We start from the raw sequence: 16,089 nt of genomic DNA, 5'->3' as shown, positions 1-16,089 counted from the left end.
GCATCTGGCACGTGGTGGAATGCAGTTATTGATTTTTCCTGTTCTTTTTTTTTTTTTTTTTTTTTAAGATTTTATTTATTTATTTATTTATTTATTGAGAGAGAGAGAGAGCACAAGCAGGGGGAGCGGCAGGCAGAGGGAGAGGGAGAAGCAGGCTTCCCACTGAGTAGGGAGTCCGATGCGGGGCTCTATCCCAGCACCCTGGGATCATGACCTGCGCTGAAGGCAGATGCTTAATGACTGAGCCACCCGGGCGCCCCTGTTTTTTCCCTTCTTTGTAAGGAAGGGGGGATGCTGGAAAGGTAGATAAGAGAAGGCTGACTGTTTGGTTTGAGAAATTATTCTGCTGTTACTTACAGCATGGACTTCCTTTTTCATAAGATTAAAATGGGCATCTGACTGGCTAAGTCCGTAGAGCATGGCGTACGACTCTTGATCTTGGGGTCTTGAGTTCAAGCCTCATGCTGGGCATAGAGCTCACTAAAAAAATAAAAGGGAAGAAAATGATTTAGGATTTGAGTCTACAGTTGTTTGAGACTTTACGTTTAAGGTGGTTGATTGAGGACACCTATTAACATCATCTTCTTTCCTCAAGACCCCTGTAAATAAAAGAAATGTAAATATAATAGATCCATGAGATATGAACACTGAGCAGGAGCCTGCTTAAGATTCTCTTTCTCTCCCTCTGCTGCTCCCACCACTTGCGCCCTCTCTCTCTCTCATTTAAAAAAACAAAACAACAAAAACCTCTTACGACAGATATTTACATTAATAACTGGCTTAAGCCAGAGGGATTTAATTTTTCTAAAAATTGGCTTTGTAAATTTAATATAAAGATTAAATTGATATTAAATAATGTTAGTTACATGAAAATTGACATTGTTAATCTAAAGCTACCAAAATCATAAACCAGACAATATTAATAAAAATATGACTAAAGATACAACTCTATGTAAGACTTCAAAAAAACTTTTTTTCTGAGTGACATCAGAATCTTATGCCTTGCAGTTACAAAATATTATACAGGGGTACCTGGGTGGCTCAGTTGGTTAAGTGTCCAGTTCTTGATCTCAGCTCAGGTCTTGATCTCAGGGTTGTGAATTCAAGCCCAGCTTGAATGCTCAGCCCCACGCCCACTTAAAAAAAAAACCCAGAATTACTATACACGTGTCGGTTTCTTGATCTCTTTTATAGGTCTATCTGTACTCAGTTTGAAAGGATAATTTTTGAAACTAAAAATAGCACATGATGCATAGGGAGGTTAAGTCCTGTATCAGTAGATACTGTTTGCACCCAAGCTGTTTTAACTGGAGCCTGTGCTTCTAAATAGTAGGGTTTTGTTTGTGTTTTTTTTTTTTTTTAAGATTTTATTTATTTATTTGACAGAGAGAGAGACAGCGAGAGAGGGAACACAAGCAGGGGGAGTGGGAGAGGAAGAAGCAGGCTCATAGCGGAGGAGCCTGATGTGGGGCTCGATCCCATAACGCCAGAATCATGCCCTGAGCCGAAGGCAGATGCTTAACCGCGGTGCCACCCAGGCGCCCCTAAATACTGTTTCTAATACACAAACAACTCTTAGAAATTAGAAAAAAATAATCTAGTAAAAAAAATGAACAAAGGATATAAGTAATTTATGGAAGAAGAAATACAGGTGGTGATCATAAGCATATCAGAAGGTGTTTCATACTCCTGGTGATTATGGAAGTATAAATTTTAAAAATGAAATATATTTCATTTATTAGATAGGAAAACATCTATAAAGATTTCACCCAGGACAGCAAGGATATGGAGAGGAGAAATTAGTGTAACTTTGAGGCACCTGGGTGGCTCAATTCAGTTAAGCGTCTGCCTTCAGCTCAGGTCACGATCCCAGAGTCCACGATCGAGCCCCACATCTGGCTCCCTGCTCAGCGGAGAGCCTTCTTCTCCGTCTCTCTCTGCCGCTTGTGCTCTCTCAATTGCTCACTGTCTCACTGAAATGAATAAATAAAATCTTTTTTTAAAAATGCAAAAAAAAAATCAGTGTAACTTCTCGGAAGTGAGTTTGGCAATACTTGTCAAATGTTTAAGCGTGCATGCCTTTGGCCTTGCCTGTGTATTCACAGATATATGTGTATATAGGGATATTCACTGCTGTACTACTTATAGTAGTAACATTAGAAACAAGTCACTCAGGGGAAATGGCAAATAATGGTACACTTGTAGTATATTGTCCTGTGTAGCCCGAAGAATGAGGTAGCTCTGTGTATTTTGACAGGGTAGGGTGGTTAACAGGTGGCTGGGTATCAGAAGCAGTTTAGTATCACTGACTTTTAACATGTAGAGTATAGTGGTGCTTGAGTAATAGTAGTAAGGTTCAAAACAGTAATTGGGCTCAGGAATGAGGTGCTAAGGAGGAGAACTTGAATTTTTATTTATTTGTTTATTTTTAAGTAGGCTCCATGCTGGGCTTGAATTTTTGAGTAAGCATGAGGGGTGCCTGGATGACTCAGTCATTTGAACATCTGACTCTTGGTTTTGACTTAGGTTGTTGTCTCAGGTTTGTGGGATCAAGCCCTGCATTGGGCTCCCCGCTTAGCAGGGAGTCTGCTTCTCTCCCTCTGCCCCTTCCCCTGCTCGCATGTGCATGAGCACTCTCTCTCTCTAAAAATAAATAAAACTTAAAAAAAAAAAAAGACATAAACTACTTTTGTGATGAAAGAAAAGTGCTGTTTGGGAATATTTTGCTTTGAACTTGTAGGTATAGGGTAATGATTCTTAACCTTTCTTCCCTGTCCCAGACATCTTATGTTTCTTTATGTATAAAGCCCTTTGCTCTAGGTGCTTGGGTACAGCAGTGAACAAGACAGAAAACTCCCTGATCTTGTGGAGCATAACATTATAGCTGGAAGGAGATAGATAGTACATAAGAAAAATCTTGTATGGTGACGAATACAGAGGAGTGAAACAAAAGCAGATGGGGGAACCAGGAAAAGCCCCAGTATGCTCTTAACATTGAGTTAAGACCAAAGAGTATTGGCAGATGAACTGTGGTGGTTATCTGAGGAAAGAGCATTCCAAATCAGAAAGCCCTATTGTGGGAGCCTGCTAATTTTTTTTTTTAAGATTTATTTATTTATTTATTTATTTGTCAGAGAGAGACAGCCAGCGAGAGAGGGAACACAAGCAGGAGGAGTGGGAGAGGAAGAAGCAAACTCCCAGCGGAGGAGCCTGATGTGGGGCTCGATCCCAGGATCACACCCTGAGCCAAAGGCAGACGCTTAACGACTGAGCCACCCAGGTGCCCCGTGCTTATTTTTTAAAAATGGCAAAAAGGCTGGGGCGCCTGGGCAGCTCAGTTGGTTAAATGTCTGACCCTTGATTTTAGCTCAGGTGTTGATCTCACAGTCATGAGTTCAAGCCATGTTGGGCTCCATGCTGAGCCTGGAGCGTACTTAAAAAGAAAGGTAAAAAAGCTGGTATCACTAGAGTGTACTGAATGAATGCATGAGGCTAATGACATGTACGTACTGAAATGTAGGTCTGTACAGACCTGCCTTCTCAGTTCACATGGTTAAGAGACTCTGCCCCGTGGTATGGTTGACTCTTGAACAACGTGGGGTTAGGGATGTTGACTTCCTGCACAGGTGCAAATCTTCATGTAATTTTTTTTTTTATTTTTATTTATTTGTTTGTCAGAGAGCGAGAGTACACAAGCAGGGGGAGTGGCAGGCAGAGGGAGAAGCAGGCTCCCTGCTCAGCAGGATGTGGAACTCGATCCCAGGACCCTGGGATCGTCACCTGAGCCGAAGGCAGACGCTTAACTGACTGAGCCACCCAGGTGTTCCTCTTCATGTAATTTTTGACTCCTCAAAAACTTAGTAGCCTACTGTTGACTGGAAACCTTATCAACAAGATTCATAGTCAATTAACACACATTTTCATGTTATATGTATTATATACTGTATTCTTATAATTTAGAGAAAAGAAAATGTTATAAAGCAAATTATAAGGGAAGAGAAAATACATTTTCTTTTTTTAAAGATTTTATTTATTTGAGAGAGAGTATGTGTGTGCATATGAGGGTGGGGAGCAGAGGCAGAGAATCTCAAGCGGGCTCTGAGGAGCCCGATGTGGGGTAGGGCTCAGTGTGGTGACCCATGAGATCATGACCTGAATTAGACATTTAACTGACTGAGCCACCTAGGTGCCCCGGAAAAATACATTTTCAATACTGTACTGCATTTATCAAAAAAACCTACATATAAGTGGACGCATGCAGTTCAAACCCAGGTTGTTCAAGGGTCAGCTGTATTGTGTCTCAACCTAACCCTTTTGATAAGAATTAAAAATTATGTCTATATTAATGTTATTTAAAATTTCAAAACAATTTACGATCTTGAGAACCTAGGCTGTTTTCTAGATTGCTTTTTTTTTTTTTTAAGATTTAATTTATTTATTCGACAGAGATAGAGACAGCCAGCGAGAGAGGGAACACAAGCAGGGGGAGTGGGAGAGGAAGAAGCAGGCTCATAGCGGAGGAGCCTGATGTGGGGCCCGATCCCGTAATGTCAGGATCACGCCCTGAGCCGAAGGCAGACGCTCAACTGCTGTGCCACCCAGGCGCCCCCTAGATTGCTTTTTTTTTTTAATTGTGGCAAAATTAGATTGCTTTTTAAAAACTGTCTGTTAGCCACCTTAGAGAGTTTCCTCTACCAGACTTCCTCGTTTGTCCAGCCTAGAAACAGCACATACATTGTTGGATTTGACACAGTAATTATATTCTTAGAACAGTTTTAGTGAATTGGTGGGAGACAAAGGTACATGTTAAAGGTTAATCACAAAAGTAGCTATCTGAAGTCTGTGTTCCTTTACTCTCTACTACTAACACAGTCACACTTCAGGCCACCAAATGTGTGGGTTTTTTTCTCACATCGACCAATTCTCTGACATCAGCTAGGTATCCTACAATTCAGTTGACACTGTCTACTTGGAGTTAGTGTCAGGTCCCACAAGTTAAGGGATCAGTCGCACAAGACTGCCCTCCAGCTCATACACCAATCAAGTCCCAGGATATCACCTGTACTTCTGATTGACCAGCTATCAATTGGGGTTCTCACTACCCTTCCTCAGGTTTCATAATTTGTTAGAACAACTCACGGATCTCAGGGAAACATGTTTACTGGTATATTGTATAATATATGGTATGATAGAGGATACAAACGAACAGCCTCTGTCCATACGGAGTTGGGGTACACCACATTCCTGACATGCGAATGTGTTCACCAACACAGCAATTCCCTGAACCCCATACTTCTGGGATTTTTATGGAGGCTACATCACATAGGTATAATCCATCAGTAACTCAATTTCTAGCCCCTCTTCTCCAGAGAACAGAGTGTGGGTCTGTGAAAGTACCAAGCTTCTAATCAGGGCTTGGCTTTTCCGGTGACCAGCCAGCATCGAGGAGCCCACCCAGAGTTGTCTCATTAGAACACAAGATGCACCTAGCATTTTTATTATCACTTACGAAATTACAGAGGTTTTAGGAGCTCTGGCCAGCATCCAGAGAGAACAAAATACATATTTTTTATTAAATCACAGTATCATACATCTAGTTAAGATAAGGAGGCACCTTCTAAAGGCAAAAATGAGCTGCCATGTAAATGCCTTGACAGTGTACAGTACTAGGAAAGGCCCAAGTTTTCTGTTCCTGGTAGGTCAGCCTGAGCTAGGTAAAGGGGATTCATTTGGAACTTCCCTTTCAAGAACCCTCTTGAGTTGGATGCTTCCTAAAGCATCCACATGTGGTTAAATGCATGTGCCAGAGAGAAGACCTTCTGATGGTGAATCCCAGGGGTTGGGTTTTACTTAGCACCCATAAAATTGCTTGTTTCTTCTCTGCCCTTCTACAGGGCAGGAGCTGAGGCTTCACACAAGGCTAGTGGGTCAATCTGGCCTCACTAAGTGAAGGATACTTTGGGGAAGGGGATCTCTCATCACTTGGTGCTTTTGTTGTTAGAAGTAAAGACCTCAAACCCTCAGTGGCTCAAAGTGCAACTCTTCCTCATTTGTCATTTCAACTTTTATCCCTCTTCCTCTTTTTCTTCTTGCTGTTGCACATTCCCTCCATGCTGGATGGTCCCTAACCCCTCATCATAGTGTGGAATTACTGAGAGTGAGAAAGAGTTAATCAAAAGCCAGACTCAGCTCTGAGACAAACAGGAGTTTGGTCTGCCTCTCCAACTTTAGATACATCATCTTAGACAAGTGATTTAACCACGGAGTCCATTTCCTTATCTACATCATGAAAATAATAGAATTTATGTTGTAGTTACTTTGAGGATTATAGAAAATATTAAGTCCTAAACACATTCCCTGGCACATAGTAATCCTTAAATAAAGAAATAATAGCTGCTGTTGTTTTCTTCTTCCTCTTCTCATTAGTGCCGTTACTACCTTGGGCCTCAGTTGCTTTTCAAATATTTGAAAAGTACCCAAACATTTATAAACAAGTATTCCCACATTGTTGGTAGTGCCATTTTTATCCTTTTTTTCTTCTTTTTTAAGTACATGGGGCTTGAACTCAAGACCCTGAGATCAGGACCTGAGCTGAGATCAGGTCAGATGCTTAACCAACAGAGCTACGCAGGCGCCCCATCCTTTTTTTTTCTTTTAATACATAAACTGTTACAGATGCAATTCGGATCTCTAATAACTCCTCTGAACATCCCTCTCTTCCAGAGTAAATGGTATTTTAAAGTTTTCAGCTTGGTGTGGTATTTTCTGTATCCATTTGGGTATTGATTTGTAGTTTACAAATCTTAGACATTCCCCCTTCCCCCTAGTTTATTCAGAAAAAAATTGACTAAAGGATAGTAGTTAGCTCAAGGAATTTATGGGAGGGACAGAGAATGGGTCTTGGAGACTGTACAGTCAGGAACAGGACTCAGGTCACATTGCTGACCTGCTCTGGCAGAGACTCTGCCACACCCTTGGGCACAGGTCCTTGTTCTACCACAGTCTCGTTGGGATCTATGCCATCCTGCTCCATTTCTGCCACATTCCTCCACTCTCACCAGAAAATGGAGGTTGTGGTTCTTGCTGCCTCATGTTGCTCCCTTCTGAGTCCAAATTTCATGCAGTGTATCTAATTTGGGAAGCTTTGGTCACATGCCTGCACTCTAGCTGCAGGAGAGATTCGGAGTGTGATTCTGGCTTCTGCCTTTGAGAGGCAGCACTTATATTATGATGTATTCTGCAAACATGGGTTTGCAGCCAAAAACGGGACTATAGTAAGCTACTCTCTTATTGGTACACTGTGGGCTGATTGGGATCCTGATCATCACTTTGGATTGGAGAGCCATTTATTGCTCCTTTTTCTAGCCCTTCATGTCCAGCCTTTTACTTACATTTAAATTTCTTCCCTTACCATATTTCTAAGCTCATTTTGGTAAGTGTTTTAATACTTGGATAAAGACTTTACCATTTGTGGAAGAGTGTTATTCAAACAGAGAAATTCTACCAAGGTCCCTAAATTTTTGCTAGACTAGTTGTTAAAAGGTGTAGGTAGGTTCCTCCGTGTGTGATTCCTTACCTAGTGGGGTGTTTTTCTACCACACTAAGCACTGTCCTCAACCATCCCTCCTCAGTGAGACTCAGAACATGAAATGAAACATGAGCCATATACGTTATTATAAGCTTTTAGTACTCTGGTTTTTAAACGGGATAAAAGAAAGGTGAAATTGATTTTTTTAATCACATTTTTTTTAATCTAATATTTCAACATGTAAGCAGACTCTGCACTGAGTGCAAAATGCCACATGGGGGTTGATCTCCCAACCCTGAGATCATGACCTGAGCTGAAACCAAGAGCCGGCCGCTTAACTGACTTGACTGTGCCACCCAGACGCCCCTATTCTCCTTTAAATGGTATTCTGGTTTTATGCTTTAACCAGAAGAAAAAAAAAATCAAGAAATAGTATTAGATTTTTTTTTCAGTTTTGTTTGTTTTAGTTTCAGTGATAGGAAGAAAAGAAGCCTAATAAGGGTAATACATGTGTTACTTCATGATTTCTCATTGTGCTCCATTTCTGGAATGGAATTGGAATACGTGGTCCTAATGTCATGTTGAGCTCTGGATTACTTAGGTTCTGAATGACACTGAGGAAAAAGGAAAAGATTATCCATCGGCAAACTAATTAAGAACGTTGACAAGTCAGGGCCAATAAAACTTCTAGACTAGTGGCTATCCAGGTGACTAGAATCACCTGGAGAGGTTTTGTTTTGTTTTGTTTTAAGATATTTCTTTTAGAAAGAGAGAGAGTCTGGTGGGGCACAGAAGGAGAAAGAATCCTGAAGCTGACTCCCCGCTGAGCACAGAACCCAGCACAGGTCGATCTCACCGCCCTGAGATCATGACCTGAGCGGAAACCAAGAGTCATCTGCTTAACCATCTTAGCCACCCAGGCGCCCCTCACCTGGAGAGTTTCTTAAAATGAAAAATGGCTGGGGCACCTGGGTGGCTGGTCGTGGCTCCATGCTCAGTGGGGAGTCTGCTTGAGCTTCTCTGCCCCTCCCCCCCACTCATGCTCACATGTGCTCTTTCTCTCAAATAAATAAATCTTAAAAAGAGAGAGAATAGCTGCTTCCCTCACCCCACACCCTGAATTCTGATTCAGTGTAGGTAGGACTGGGATCAGTTCTGAATGTTTGCATTTCCCCCCAATTTTATTGAGATATAATTGAGATATAGCATGTGTAAGTTTAAGGTGTACAGCTTAATGCTTTGACTTACATATATCATGAAATGATTACCACAGTAAGTTTAGTTAACTTCCATCATCTCATATGGATAAAAAAGATAAAGAAATATTTTCCTTTGTGATGAGAACTCTTAGGAGTTACTCTCCTAACAACTTTCCTCTATACCATGCAGCAGTATTAGCTACAGTCATCCTGTAGTACATTATATCCCTAGCATTTATGTATCTTATCTGAGTTTATACCTTTTGACCACTTTCATCCAGTTCTTCCTCCTCCCTGTATCCACTGCTTTTAGTAATACAAATCTGATCTCTTTTTCTATGAGTTCTGTTTTTTAGATTCCATATATATGAGATCATGTAGTATTTGTTTTTCTCTGACTTACTAGCATAAAGCCCTCATTGTCCATATGTTTCACAAATGTCAGAATTTCTTCCTTTTTTATGGCTGAATAGTAGCCCATCTTTTATGTATTTCATAACTTCATCATTGACAGACACTTCAACCATTTTCCTGTTTTGTTTATTATAAATAATTCTGTGAACATGGTATAGATATCTCTTTGACATAATGTTTTCATTTCCAGAGGTTTTTTGGGGGGGTAAGATTTTATTTATTGGGGTGTCTGGGTGGCTCAGTCCTCTAAGTGTCTGCCTTCGGCTCAGGTCATGATCCCGGGGTCCTGGGATTGAGTCCTGCATAGGGCTCCCTGCTCAGGGGAGAGTCTACTTCTCCCTCTCCCTCTGCTGCTCTGTCTCTCTCTGTTAAATAAGTAAATAAAATCTTAAAAAAAAAAAAAGATTTTATTTATTTGAAAGAGCACATGGGAGGGGAGGGGCATAGGGAAAGAGAGAAGCAGACTCCCCGCTAAGCTTGGAGTCCGAGGTGCTTGATCCCAGGACCCTGAGATCATGACCTGAGCCGAAGGCAGACGCTTAACTAACTGAGCCCCCAGGCGCCCCAAGAATTTTCATTTCTAATAAATTTCCAGGTTGATGCTGAATGTGCTGCTCTGTGGATCACATTCAGACATATTTTTTGAAAAACTTAATTGGTAATATACTCAACGAAGTAAAGAATCTAAGAAAGAAGTCATGAGAATAAAGAAAACAAAACCAGCTCAGAGTTCAGATCCAAATATCTGATTTCTTACGCAGTGTGGTGGCTCTACAGAAGAGCCAGAAAGCAATCTGCCCAGGTTGAGGTAGTAAGTCAGAATGCTTAAGAAGAAAGCAGTAGTGCTGTACATATTATGTGGTCAAGAGCCCAGAAATAGTTATATTAAGTGTGTCTTCTGAACAAGAGGGGGAAAAAAGGCAATTAAAAACTCTGGAAAAGGTGAGGGGAGCTGAATGAGAAGGTTGAATGATTTAAATGTGAAGGGAACTAAAACACTGATTTATGAGGGATTGATAGAAAGTGAGAAATAGTGGTTTTTGAAGCAAAAAAAACAAATTAATTTCCCCAGAAATGTCCCCCTCTCCCATTTGATATATAACTTTTCTAGGATATGCTAGGCTTAGAGATGATCTTTTTCCTTTTTGTACCTCTTGAGAATCATCTTAAATCTAGGCTTAAGTTTCAGAATGCCTTTTTTTTTTTTTTTTAAAGATTTTATTTATTTATGTGACAGAGAGACAGCCAGCGAGAGAGGGAACACAGCAGGCGAGTGAGAGAGGAAGAAGCAGGCTCCCAGCAGAGGAGCCCGATGCGGGACTCGATCCCGGAACGCCGGGATCACGCCCTGAGCCGAAGGCAGACGCTTTTTAATTATATATATATATTTTTATTTATATATAATATTTTTAGTTATCATATGTATATATATTTAGTTATCAGTCTGTCAGTTGGTTTTTTTCTTTTGAGACAATTGACCTAGGTATTATAACCTTGAAAATTACAGCTAAACCTGTTAAGAAACATAGAGCTGATGAATCACAGTATCAACTTTGAATGTCTACCTTAGATTTTTGTCTTTTCCTCTTTTTTTTTTTTTTAAAGAGGAATCTTTTAGGAATTCTCTTACTGCAAATAAATATTTGAAGTTGATCAATTCTTTCAATTCACTTCACTTTTGCTTCCTTTTTGAGTAAAAATTAATTTTTTATGTTTTGAGTTTCCAAATTCTTACTATGACCGAGTATTAGTGATTAGCCAGACAGAAAGTTAATGTTTTTATATAAATAAAAAAATTGGGAGGTAATAAAAATAACATTTAATTCTTATTGACCTGTGATAGTTAAGAATAAAGGTTATGAACGTATAATATCTGATTTCTTATGCAGTATGTTGACATTGGTAAAGAAATGTCACAAAGGGCTTTAACTCTTAACTCTTACTCCTCTAATTTTAAATTCTAACTACTTTGGATCTAAAATGGCATCAGATTATTTGTACTTGTTTATTCTGGAGTGAGGAGTAGTCCTGTTCCCCCCCACACACCGCAGTTCTGATTCTATATTACTTGTGATAACTTGTTTCTGTTTCTATTGGAAGTTTGAATGTTGATAAGTCAGATAAGTGTCCAACTCTTGGTTTTGGCTCAGGTCATGATCTCAGTGTCATGGGATCAAGCCCCTCATGGGGGTCCTCGATCAGTGGGGCATCTGCTTGAGGTTCTCTCTCCCTCTGCCCCTCTCCCCCCACCCCCGCGTGCTTACTCTCTCTTCCTCTCTAAAATAGATTTTTAAGTAAAAAAAGATACAGTGAACTTATGAGGCATATAGGCTATGATTTAGTGATAATAACCAGATTTTTATTTATTTATTTATTTTAAAAATTTATTAGAGAGAGGGTGCTGGTGGGGGGAGGGGCAGAGGGAGAGACTTCAAGTCAACAGCTTGCTGAACGCAGAGCCTGGTGTGTGCTCAGTCTCACCAGCAAGGAGATCATGACCTAAGTCTAAACCAAGAGTTGGAGGCTTAACCGACTGAGCCACCCAGGTGCCCCGATTTTTAAATTTTGTTTTTTTTTTTTTTAAAGATTTTATTTATTTATTAGACAGAGATAGCCAGCGAGAGAGGGAACACAAGCAAGGGGAGTGGGAGAGGAAGAAGCAGACTCGTAGTGGAAGAGCCTGATGTGGGGCTCGATCCCATAACGCCGGGATCACACCCTGAGCCGAAGGCAGACGCCCAACCGCTGTGCCACCCAGGCGCCCCTAAAATTTTGTTTTTAAGCAAGTAATAACAATTATAGAATAATTATAAAATATACTATGTATTTAACTCTATAGTAGTGGTTCTCTCTTTTTTTTTTTTTTTAGGATTTATTTGAAGGTTTATTTAGTTGAGAGAGAGAGCATGTGCAGAGCAGGGGGAGGGACAAAAGGAAAGAGAGAGACTCTCAAGCAGACTTCCCAATGAGCTCAGAGCCTGACCCGGGCTCAGTCTCTAGCCTGAGATCATAACCTGAGCCCAAATCACGCTTAACCATGCTTAACCAACTGAGCCACACAGGTGCTCCTATAAGCAGTGGTTCTTAAAGGGTGGTCCAAGACCAGTCATCTCCAGTACCCTTGCAGGGCTCCTTAAGGTCAGAGCTGTTTTTATTATAATACTGAGATGTTATTTGCCTTTTGCACTCTCATTTTCTCATTAATGTACAGTGGAGATTTTTAGAGGTCACGTGTGATGTGTGTACAACAGATTGAATGCAGAAGCAGATATGAGAATCCAGTTGTCTTCAATTAAGTCAGTCATTAAAGAGTTCTGCAAAAATGTAAAAAATGCAACTCTTATAAATTTTTTGTTTTGGCAAATACAGGCATACCTCCAAGATACTGTGGATTCAGTTCTAGACTACTGCAGTAGAGTGAATATCTCAAAGCGAGTCAAATGAATTTTTTGGTTTCCCGGTGTGTATAGAAGTTATTCACACTATACTGTAGTCTATTAAGTGTGCAACAGCATTATGTCTTAAAAAAGAATGTACATGCCTTAATTTAAATACTTTATTGCTGGGGCGCCTGGGTGGCACAGCGGTTAAGCGTCTGCCTTCGGCTCAGGGCGTGGTCCCGGCGTTATGGGATCGAGCCCCACATCAGGCTCCTCCGCTATGAGCCTGCTTCTTCCTCTCCCACTCCCCCTGCTTGTGTTCCCTCTCTCGCTGGCTGTCTCTATCTCTGTCAAATAAATAAAATCTTTAAAAAAAAAATACTTTATTGCTAAAAAATATGCTAACTATCATCTGAGCTTTCAGTGAGTTGTAATCTTTTTGCTGGAAGGTCTTTCCTCGATGTTGATGACTGCTGACTGACTGATCAGGGTGGTGGTTGCTGAAGGCTGGAGTGGCTGTGGCAGTTTTTAAGATTTTATTTATTTTTCAGAGAGAGAGAGCACAAGCAGGAGGGAGTGGCAGGCAGAGGGAGAAGCAGGCTCCCCACTGAGCAAGGAGCCCAATGTAGGACTCCGTCCTAGGACCCTGGGATCATGACCTGAGCCGAAAGCAGATGCTTAACTGACCAAGCCAGCCAGGAATCCCTTGCAGTTTCTTAAAATAAGATAGCAGAGAAGTTTGCTTCATCAATTGACTCGTCTTCTTACTAATGACTTCTCTGTAGTATGCTTTTTTTTTTTTTTTTAATTTTTATTTTTTTAGAGAAAGTTCTTGAGCAGGGCAGAGGGAGAGAATCTTTTTTTTGAAGATTTTTATTTACTTAGCACAGAAGGAGAGGGAAAAGCAGACCCCTGCTGAGCAGGGAGCCCAATGCAGGGCTCAGTCCCAGGACCCTAGGAACATGACCTGAGCGGAAGGCAAACACTTAACCAACCGAGCCACCCAGGCACCCCAGAGAAAGAGAAACTTAAGCAGACTCTGTGCTGAGGGAGGATCCTGACTGGGGGGCTCGATCTCATGACCCTGAGATCATGACCTGAGCCTAAATCAAGAGTCAGACCCTTAACTGACTGAGCCACCCAGGTGCCTCATTCTCTGTGGTATGCTATGCTGTTTTGATAGCATTTTACCCCCGGTAGAGCTTCTTTCAAACTTGTAGTCAGTCTTCTGGAACCCTGCTGCTGCTTTATCAAGTAAGTTTATGTGATACTCTAAATCCTTTGTTGTCATTTCAACATTTTTTTTTGCCTTTTTAAAAAGATTTTATTTGTTTATTATGAGAGAATGAGAGTGCACACGCAGAGGGGAGGGGCAAAGGGAGAGGGAGAAGCAGACTCCCCACTGAGCCAAGGAGCCTGATGCAGGACTCCATCCCAGGACCCTGGGATCATGACCTGAGCTGAAGGCAGATGCTTAACGGATTGAGCCACCCAGGCACCCTCATTTCAAGTTTTAACAACATTGTCACCAAGTGTAGATTTCATCTCGAGAAACCACTTTCTTTGCTCATCCTTAAGCAATTCTTCATCCATTCAAGTTTTATCATGAGAATGTACCAATTCAGTCACATCTTCAGGCTCCATATTCTAGTTCTCTTGCTCTTTCCACCATATCTGTAGTTACTCTCTCCACTGAAGTTTTGAACCCTTTGAAGTCATCTGTGAGAATCAGAATAAATTTCTTTTAAATTTCTGATAAGGTCGATATTTTAACCTCTTCCCATGAATCACGAATATTCTTAAAGGCATCTAGAATGGTGAATCCTTTCCAGAGTTTTCAGTTTACTTTGCCCAGATGTTCGGGAATCACTCTATATCTAAGCATATATAGCTTTACAAAATGTATTTTTTAGTTTATAAGACTTGAAAGTCAAAAATACTCTTTGATCTTTGGGTTGCAGAATGGATGTTGTATTCACAGGCCTGAAAACAACAATAATCTCGTCATTCATCTCCATTAGAGCTGTTGGGTGATCACATGAATTGTCAGTGAGTAGTAGAATCTTTTTTTCTGAGCAGTAGGTCTTAACAATGGGCTCAAAATTAAAATATTCAGTAAGCCATGTTAAAAACATGTGCTGTCATCCAGCCTTTGTTGTTACATTTGTAAATCCTAAGGGCCCTGGGACCTTTGGAATAATAAATGATGAACATTAGCTTCACCATAAAGTCATCAGCTGTATTAGTCCCTAACATAGTTTCAGCCTGTTCTTTGAGGCTTTGAAGCCAGGCATTGCTTTCTCCTCTCTAGCTATGAAAGTCCTAGATGGCAGCTTCTTCAAATATAAGGCTGTTGGGGATCCTCAATAATTTTTTGAGAGGTGGCCGAGACCAAAAAGCTTGAAAACTCCTGTTCTGTAGTAACTGGTTTCATAGTTTCCTTTACGTTCTTGATGTAAAGCACTGGTTCTAAACTTGAGCATGCATTAGTCACCTGGAAGACTTGTTAAGGTAGATTGTCGGGCCTGTTACCCAGAGTTTCTGATTCAATAGTTCTGAGGTGGGACCTGGGAATTAGTATTTCTAACAAGTGCCTGGGTGGTGAAGCTGTTGGCCTGGGAAGTATATTTTGAGATTCACTGGTGTAAAGAAATATTGCTTATAATGAAGGAAACCTACTTTTTGAGCACCTACTTATCTTATGCTCATAGCAACTCTGTAGGGAATTAAGTGTTCTCCCCCTTTTTATTTTTTATTTTTTTAAAGATTTTTATTTGTTTATTTGACAGAGAGTGAGCGAGCACAAGCAGGGAGAGCAGCAGGCAAAGGGAGAAGCAGGCTCCCCACTGAGCAGAAAGGCCAACGAGGGGCTTGATCCCAGTACCCTGGGATCATGACCTGAGCCGAACGCAGACGCTTAACTGACTGAGCCACTCAGGTGCCCCTCCCCCTTTTTATTATACCTGAGGAAACTGAACTTGGGGGACTCACAGCTAGAAAAGTACAGCAGTAATTCAAGTTCGAGTCTAACTTCAAAGCCTATTCTCTTTACATAACGCCTTGCTTATCTTTTTAATTAGTGATGGCTTTTTTGAGATCTAATTCTTGTATAATTTACCCATTTAAAGTATACAATTCAGTGGGCTTTTTTTTTTTTTAAGATTTATTTATTTTAGAGATAGCACGAGTGGGAGGGGCAGAGAAGAGGGAGAATCAAAAGTAGACTGCATGCTGCGTGCAGAGCCAACATGGGACTCAGTCTCATGACTTTGAGATCACAACCTGAATTGAAACCAAGAGTTAGATGCTTCACCAACTGTACCACCCAGGTGTCCCCGTTTTTGGGGAGAGGTTAATTTATTTATTTTAGAGAGACAGAATGCACACATGAGCAGGGATGGGGCAGAGGGAAAGAATCCCAAACGGACTCCCCACTGAGGGTGGAGCCCAACAGTGGGCTTGATCCCAAGACCCCAAGATCATGACCCGAACTGAAATCAAGAGTCAGAAGCCCAACCGACTGAGCCACCTAGGCACCCCATCAATTAAACAGTTTTTTAATCTACTC

At 40.9% G+C, this 16,089-nt stretch overlaps 1 protein-coding gene across 6 annotated transcripts in view; it reads left to right on the top strand.

The window, feature by feature from the left end:
- Window positions 1-16,089, top strand: part of QRICH1 (glutamine rich 1) — a 48,043-nt gene that overhangs the window by 11,645 nt on the left and 20,309 nt on the right. The window lies entirely within an intron of this gene.

The sequence above is a fragment of the Ursus arctos genome, unplaced genomic scaffold (genome assembly GCF_023065955.2).
Source record: "Ursus arctos isolate Adak ecotype North America unplaced genomic scaffold, UrsArc2.0 scaffold_14, whole genome shotgun sequence".
Taxonomy (NCBI): Eukaryota; Metazoa; Chordata; class Mammalia; order Carnivora; family Ursidae; genus Ursus; species Ursus arctos.
The sequence above is the reverse complement of the archived record's forward strand: the minus strand, read 5'-3'. Positions and strand labels throughout refer to the sequence as shown.